The 8,702-nt window shown below is 33.3% G+C and overlaps 1 protein-coding gene across 1 annotated transcript in view; it reads right to left on the bottom strand.

Moving 5' to 3' along the window:
* The window catches only part of MS3_00008471 (uncharacterized protein), a 52,067-nt gene extending 43,869 nt beyond the window's left edge, over nt 1-8,198 (bottom strand). Inside the window, exon 1 of the mRNA XM_051216808.1 lies at nt 7,886-8,198. The gene's annotated coding sequence lies outside the window, so the exon portion shown is untranslated. The remainder of the gene's footprint in view (nt 1-7,885) is intronic.
* Between the last annotated feature and the right edge of the window lie 504 nt (nt 8,199-8,702).

Genomic DNA, 8,702 nt, shown 5'->3' with positions numbered 1-8,702 from the left:
TACATCACGAACGCCACTGAAAATCTCGAAGTATTCGACAGTTGTTTATCACTATTTTCGAGACCTACTAAATAGTGAGCACACACAACCTCTCATGGCATTCAAACAAGTACTTCGAGATATGGAAAAGAGCGCACTATTTTCAAACTACTGCAGTGATAGACAATAGTGCTCATCTCTAACTATAGCCGATTCGTGATGTTAAGACGGTATTTCTATTTTTAAAAATAATTAATAATTCGTTGGATGTGTTCGCTCCTTAGTAAAATATCAAGTTCTTAATTATGTATACATAGTAAGTTATACGTCACATAGAACCTGAGGTATATCTGCATCGTTTCAAGTTATTGCACATCAGTACAACGAGATGCCAGCGTAGTAAAAGTAATAGTGTGTGGAGGGATGTGGCATCGAAGTTGCGACAGTTGTCGGACGTAATGAAGAGTTTAAGTATATCGAAAGTATGGTGTTGGCTTAACACGTGGAGGACAGACGCGATGACGCTTCAGATTGGGAATATATTGAAAGATGCGAATTGAGGATTGAAGGCTATGTATGTGTATTTTGTAAATCCTTTGTAACTACTCAGAATAGTGTCTACGTTCCTCCTACCTACTGTCACGTTTTACAAATGGGTTCAGGACGAAAATTCTGGTTTATGGAAAAAAAATAGTGTTGGAACCCAAGATCTAAGTGTGTGGTGCGTGCTACTTATATTGATATAAGTAGTATATAACGTGAGTCAAAAGAACGTAACGTCTGGCAGCAGAAGATCAAGAAAAGAAGAGCGAGAAAACAATGGAATTTGTAAGAAATCACATGAACAATGAAATGCGAGACAATGGATTGATGTTTGCAAAAGCAACAGTCCGGTTTGATATGATAGAATAATATTTTGCAAATTAACGATTTACTATATGGTTTTTCTATTTTACCAAGTAATTCTTTAATTTGTCCTAATTACAATTTGGTTGTCCTCACCCGTGTTCACCTTCACTACAAGTGGACACAAAAACTAAGTTCACCAACCCATTCGGGCTGATATGACTTCCGAGATAGAAGAAATGATTAACTCACTCAACTACTTCCTTCTTTACCATTAACTCAGGCGTTGGGTCAGACCATTTCAGAGGGAGAGAACCCCATCCAAACATGCCTAAATTTTTTATGAAGTTGGTCAGAAGATTCCGCATTCCATTAGCATCTTCGTCAAATAGGACCATGTCATTTGAGTATTCTAAGTCAATAAGTGAATCTCATGACAGATAACAAGTGTAACCTCTAAAAGAATATTTACGAGGAAGTTAAGTAAAAATAGTGGAGTTGGACAACCCTGGCAAACACCAATTGATGTTATCAACTCCGGTGACAGTTCTTCATAAGCTCCAAATCAACCAATAGTAATCAAGTAGAGAGGCTGTACAAGGTTGATGTACTTCGTTTGTATACCTTTCAGTGAAATACAAACCAGTAAACTTTTGGCTTATTGAACCTAGAGGTTTTTTCTTACCATTTGAACCCTATATATTATTGAGTTGAAAAGGTAAAATACAAAGTGTACCAAAATTAGACAGAAACAACTTTCCACTATTTCCTCGTACTAATTAGTTTCATTCAGTTTATGAAATGTGAAAATTCGATGAAAATCAATATTTTTGGAAAGTGAAATTGGTTACAACTGAACAACCTTTCTGTTATCATTAATGCTAAATGTTACTGCTCTATTGTAATAGTTTAATTCAAGCAACAAAAATTATGTAAGTAGATTTGGATAGTGGGTAACAGAGGAATCAATGATTCACGTTTTGTTCTATTTATGACTCATCATTTGGACTCAATAATATGTCTGTGTAGATTGGTGTTCACACCGAGACTCTAATACAATCCCCTTATCCTCAAAGGTCTAACGCATTATGGACCGAGCTATAGAGTTTAGATAGCCACTTCTTTGTGCAACGAGAATGAAGTTTATTTCGCTTATAAGTGTATTCCCAAGCAAATCCAGTTGACGTTTTTCAAATCGGACAACAAGCATATGTTGGATCCTACTGCTAGCTACTATCTAATTTTACTTCAAAATGAATATGACGTAATGGAAATATCGAGATACAAGCCGCCCATGACGCACATATGCCGAAAGAAACTGATCAATTACAGTCCTTCACACAATCAACGGAAAGATTCAAATACTTATAAATGAACCAGAATTGTGTATTGATCAGAATGAACAATAATTAACATTTTGTAAAGAAATTAAATATCGAATTGAAAAAAAAGGAAGAATTAAATCAGTTATTGAGTAATCTACATAATTTTATTGGTCAGTTTTTATTCAACTGTCAGATAGTCATTTCGATTTATTTATTTATCTGAATTCGTTCACGAACATAATTCATTCATCATCGTTTACGGGTGGATAAACACTCTTGCTCCAGTAACTAATACAAGTGTAATGCAGAACAATGTCCATGCACACAAATACACATACAGATGTATTTCTTCAAGTGAATCGAGAAAGTTTTCTGATATATATAAAAATAGGGTCAACATATATGCACATACATATGAGAATCTGTGCACAACACACACACACACTTGCAAGATATACATATACAGTCTTGTTGATATCTAAAACAGCACGGCTTTAATCTAGAGTTGACATATGAACAAAAATGAAGTAAACGAAAAAAAATTCCATTTCATATTGTTATTATATTTTCTGTGACAAAAAAAATTAAATAAGTGAGATATCTTTTATCCAGTTTTTTCCCAATAACAAAAAGCAGCAAAGGAAAATAAATAATTCAAAGTTTGGGAAGAATTTGATGCGCACTGCTGAGGAGTCCCATACTAGGACGAAACGGGCGTTCAGTGCTTCCAGGTTTTCCATGGTAGTCTAGCTTCAATTGACTCATGATTTCAACTATTGAAATTCCCAAAAAAATCTCCACAGAACCTCTTCTAAGAATAAGTTGGTGATTGGCCAGAAATCACCAGATTGCATCACAAGGTAAGCCCTCACATGGAATCCTCAAGGCCAAAGGAAAAGAGGAAGACCAAAGAACACAATACTCCGAGAAATGGAGACAGATATGAGAAAAATGAACAAAAATTGGATAGAACTGGAAAGGAAGGCCCAGGACAGAGTGGATTGGAGAATACTGGTCGGCGGCCTATGCTCCATTGGGAGTAACGGGCGTAAGTAAGTATGGGCCAGCAATATAATCCAAGTGGTGCGTCATATCATATTAGGAACTCATTAGTTGGATGTACCTATTACATCTCAGTGTTCATGTTCACATCGGAATTCGAATGCTGTAACTTTCACTTTAAACAACTAAAGCCTTATCAGTTAGGTTATTAGGATCATATAAACACTGGTTTGTATGACGCGGATGAATCTTATTTCACTTGTAATATTTTTCAATCTTCCTGTTATTGATGTTAAGGACTCTACTCTGTTTTGGGAAATTTGGTGTAAATACATCCAGTTGACAAGTATCAAACAGGATGAAATATGCGTCCTCGATTCCATTGCTAACTACCACCCAAAAATTATTTATTATACTCGTTACTTAACAGCCATATCATGATAATCTGTCCAGAATGCATATTTACCAAAATCGACTGATTAATTGCAGACCTTAACATCAACAAAGAGTAAATTCAATCGTTTACAAACAAGATAGGATTGTAATTATTCAATTAATTCTTTCAATTATATCTTTACCAAGTAGTACTCTAATACACAGGTAATACTTTGTATGAATAAAGAAAAATATATTGAACTAATTAACATGATTTTTGAGATGATGACAAAAATGCTAAAAGGATTACATAACTAATTGCAAACTACAAATTGTAAGTAAGGTGGTGCGACAGATATAGTAGTAAATATAAGGATATATAATTATTCAAGAAATACTTCTTCCTATGGTTTCAAAAGGGTCATAGAAAATCTCCATTCAGTCACATTTGATCGATAGTAGTTGTATAATAGATGCAATCAGAACGTCTGCAATGATTTATGAGGCATCTTCGAATTCTCCAAATAAGCTTTCTTTCCATCTCTTACATATAAAGAAGCTACAAAGATTTGGAGTTGGCAACTCTTCTTTACCGTCTGCATACTGCAAACTGTTCACACTTAATATTACGTAATTTTTATTCATTATTATTTTAGTAAGTTTATTTCTGCAAGCTTTGACATACCGCTCAGATTAACATGGTTATGTCATCATGATGTACGTTACTACTATATTTATTAATATATCTCTTTTCGGATATATTGGACCAGTCAGAAATCGACCAAATGAAAAACGCAGGTGATTGGCCAAGGAATGGCTTGCATTCGTAAGAAATGAACCCATAAACTGATTCACGTATATTCCCGATTCGATTCACTTCTCACTCTTAGTCTTTTCATTCGAGTAGAGAGTTGGGATTGTGTATAGGAAGATCGGATATCGGTAAGAAAATTAGACGGTGAACAACAGAACGTCACCTTATTGTCAGTCTGTAATTTTCATTTATTGTGATTAGTTATATAATCTATTTATATTGTTATCAATGTCCCGTAAACTGACTAAATTGGTTTAATATTTTTTTCACATAACCATACAAAATAGTACAATATATTAGTGTCTGATAAAGATCTAATTGAAAACAATATTGTTTCTTGTTCTCTTGTTCCTATGCCCGGTTCCAATCAGCTATCTCAGTGAGAAAACCAAAACTGAGTAGAAAGCTTTTGAAAAAGCTAGAACAAACATTCTAACAGAATAGCATGAATTCATTTTCTTTTGTAGGTTCTTGTCAGCTGCTTACGACCTGTGATATTTAAAATCATAATTACATAATGGGTTTAAATTACTTACATGAAAGTTAATTTGGTTAATCTGAATCGAAACAGATACATTAAATCATTTATTATTATAGATATATTCCTTAAGAAAATCAAACCACATTTTTAATTCATGATGTATCCTTGTCTTGTATTAAACAAGTCAATTCTTGTCCAATAGCATGGAGTAACTGACTGTTATTTAAATTATTATTATTAGAAAGGGTTTGAGTTGTTTGGTTGTTAAGTTTATATACTGAAATTGTTGTATATGTGCATCCAGTGTAAACTACCTTGATATAGGTCTTATGCTGCAAGTTATATATAATGGGAGAATTGTGGCTAGCAGTGGAATCACGGAAATCCATTTCGAATGATTAATACGGACTTTTCAGCTGGATTTATTTACGTCATAATGTTGATGTTCACACTTATGTTCACACTTTATGTTTCTAAACATAAGTCTATCAATTTGACTGGCACAATAATTAAGGGAATTATAAATCCACTTGGTATTGTTTACTTGAATCTTCCCATTGATGTTTAGGACTGCAACTGATCAGTCTCTTATTGGCATATGTGCATAATACGTGTATTGCCTCGATATTACCTTAATTCACAAGTATTATAAGCAAAGATGGACAGTGGCTAGTGGTGAAATGCAGGACGCGCATTTCGTCTTATTTGGGACTCGTCAGTTGGATATACACTCATCTCAGAATTGATGTTTACCCTGGGCCTCGGACATAGGACTCAGTAGCTGAGTGGATAATGCTATGGCATGTGGGACGAACGGTACTGGGTTCAAACCTCAGAGTGAACACCAACTCCGAGATGCAAGTACATTCAGCTGACGAGACGCGCGTCTTGGATTCCACTACTAGATACTATCCATCTTGTAAAGGAATTATAGTCATTAAGTGGAACGCACAAACATACCGACTAGTATTACGTGTCTTATCGAAATGTATAAAAATTATAAGTCACACTAATATGATTGGATAATAATCTCCCTCACGTGACAGGTCACATGTAACAGGGATAATCTACAAACATATCAGACCAGACTGACGTTTCGGGCGCTTAAACAACGATCTGATTGGTTAGTTATGGACATGATTATTATTATTACAAATTATTATTATTATTATTACTATTATTATTAACTCAAACTGCTGTTCAACATCATTAAGATAAGGAGGTTACATGTTTAAAAATAACAAATAAACGAAATCCTACTTTGTATTTTAATGTAAAGTATTTGTGAATTATGGTGATATTGAAAATTGAACCTGTTTATCTAAATGACAAATTTAAAAGTAGACTAGATACACACAGTTAAGAAATTCCAAAGCGGTCGAAAATAATATCCAACTCAGTTAATAATAAAAAAATACGGCGCGACTCTAATTTATGGACGACCTTTGAACGAATCTTAAGTGACCTTGAGAAATATTAGACAAGCAGCACACAGTCAGTATAGAGTAAAAATGTGTTACACAAAACCAAGGAAATAAAGTGGATACAATTCTTATACGTGGTTCAAACACTTGTCAAGGTTAGAAAGAGGTTCAGAGGTTCTAAAATCATAATGCATGCAGTAGAGGAAATCATCCATACGGCTACAGAATAGTCGGCCTCTGGAGCCATGATGAATTCTCAAAAACTCTTCCAGCCTCGATCACATAGTTTCAATATTGTTTATGTGCACTCCGGGTGATGAGTGCACAGAATGCTACTTTCGGATAACGACACGATGTACATAACCAAGCCTATGTAGGAGTCCGTATGCTCTCCAATCATCCGTACATATTGTAGTACCTGGCTGCAGCCAGTGTTACTGGTGCTTTTATTATCCAGTTTCGCGATAATTGTCGTAATTTGGCTTAGTTAGGAATTATATATGGGATTTTCATCACGAACTGACATCAGCTATAATGCCAGAAATTTATTTAGCCAAGTGCATGAAAGGCTTTCGCGTTAAAATCCGAGATCTATTATCTTATACCTAATTGATTCGTCCACAAATTATAGTCCCACCGTTTAATTTGTTATAGCCACTCAATTATCACATTTTGTACAAAATTTCCTGTGAACCGATCGTACGTTAGTATTAAGCACTGAGGTTGGCACCGTAACCTTGAAATCTCTAAAACGCTCCTGATTGGCTCGTCCATAAATTAGAGTTTCGCCAAAAATACTTTTAAAGTGACTATTGTTTGAGTAAAATTGAATTGTAAATGTAAGCAGACACTTAATTCAGTCTATTTAGGACTCGTTATTAGATGATATATACCTACATCATCATGTTGATTTTCTCATAAAAATTTAAACCCAGATCCTTCCACTTTAAACGCTTTATTAATCTACTGAATTCAGATAGTTACTAATTTGTTTATGAGATCTGATTCTATTTGAAAAGGTTTGATCAATCTCTGTTATATATATTTGTTTAAATATTGTCATTTAGTCAAAAGTTTCTAAGTAAAGTAAAGTTCAGTGGTTGTAAACTCCACGCTGGAGTCCCTCTAGGATTACTACTGTTCCTAAGCCCGGATAAAGGAGGAAGGTTGGGCATGAGGTTAGTGAATCCCATCCCGTAGAAAACTAACTCGCTCGAAAAAAATCGCTAACCAGAAAAAATAATTCAAACCAGGAATTGTAACTAATTTATTGATTTAGATTTTCTGACGTTCGTGACTTAGAGTAAGCCATTTCTTCAGAGAATAGATAACCATATATATATATATATATATATATATATATATATATATATATATCATTCTTATTGTTCCGGTGTACTATTTAAACTTGGAATAATTTTAATTTGGTTATTTATTCTCTGAAGAAGTGACTTACACTACGTCACGAAACGTCAGAAGATCTAATTCTTCTACTCATTGGGATATTACAAATATATTATTTATTTATAACAATCAACCCAATGTTCAATTTATTCGAAATTTATCAAATGTAACCTTGATAATGATACCTATAATATATTGATTGCTTTAACATCCACAACAAAAACACTATGCAAACCTTTTCAATTCACGATCATTTTTGTATCATCTTTGTCTTGTTGATATGAACATAATCTTTTAAATATATTCACCTTTAACAAACAAATTGTTTCTGTGGTATAGTATAGTATAGTAATAGTATAGTATTTTATAGTAGTGTAGGTTAATTTTTACAATTGATTATTCCACAAAATTTATTACTCATATATATGTTAATTACATTTGAAATGATATAAATTCACAATAGAGGAAAGTAATTTTTTCCCAATTTGTTCTCCTTAAATCCACGTCGATTATGTTGAATCAAGATAAAAGTTGGTTATGTTCATTTTAAGTTGAAAAAATTGATTTGCCCAATATATATAAATATATACACATATAACTGTCTGTCACACTATTTATTACCTATCAGAATTTACACATGTCTCTAATCCCATACATATGTATGTCTGTACAACAATCTTTAAGGGATTTTCTAACCTCAGTAATATTTTTATGAAGAGGAACAAAAAAAGATGATTATTTTATATATGTAAGCTGAGAAGAATTAGGTTGTATACATATTAACAACATTTTAGCCGATTAAAGAGTAAAGTAGAGTAGAGTAGAGATAACACTTTTACTATAGTATGTATGAATTATTAAAAGACAATTGATCAAAAAAAAACTCCAAGTTTATAGGTCTAAGATAATGAAATTGACCGAAATTGCTTTCGGTAGCATTACATTCAATATACATATTACACTAAGTTGTCATAACTTATTATCTTGATGAGAAATAATTCAATGAAAAAATGTATTTAGGTTACATTAGAGAGAATGAAGAGTGGATTTGA

This window comes from Schistosoma haematobium, chromosome 6, assembly GCF_000699445.3.
Source record: "Schistosoma haematobium chromosome 6, whole genome shotgun sequence".
Taxonomy (NCBI): Eukaryota; Metazoa; Platyhelminthes; class Trematoda; order Strigeidida; family Schistosomatidae; genus Schistosoma; species Schistosoma haematobium.
The sequence above is the reverse complement of the archived record's forward strand: the minus strand, read 5'-3'. Positions and strand labels throughout refer to the sequence as shown.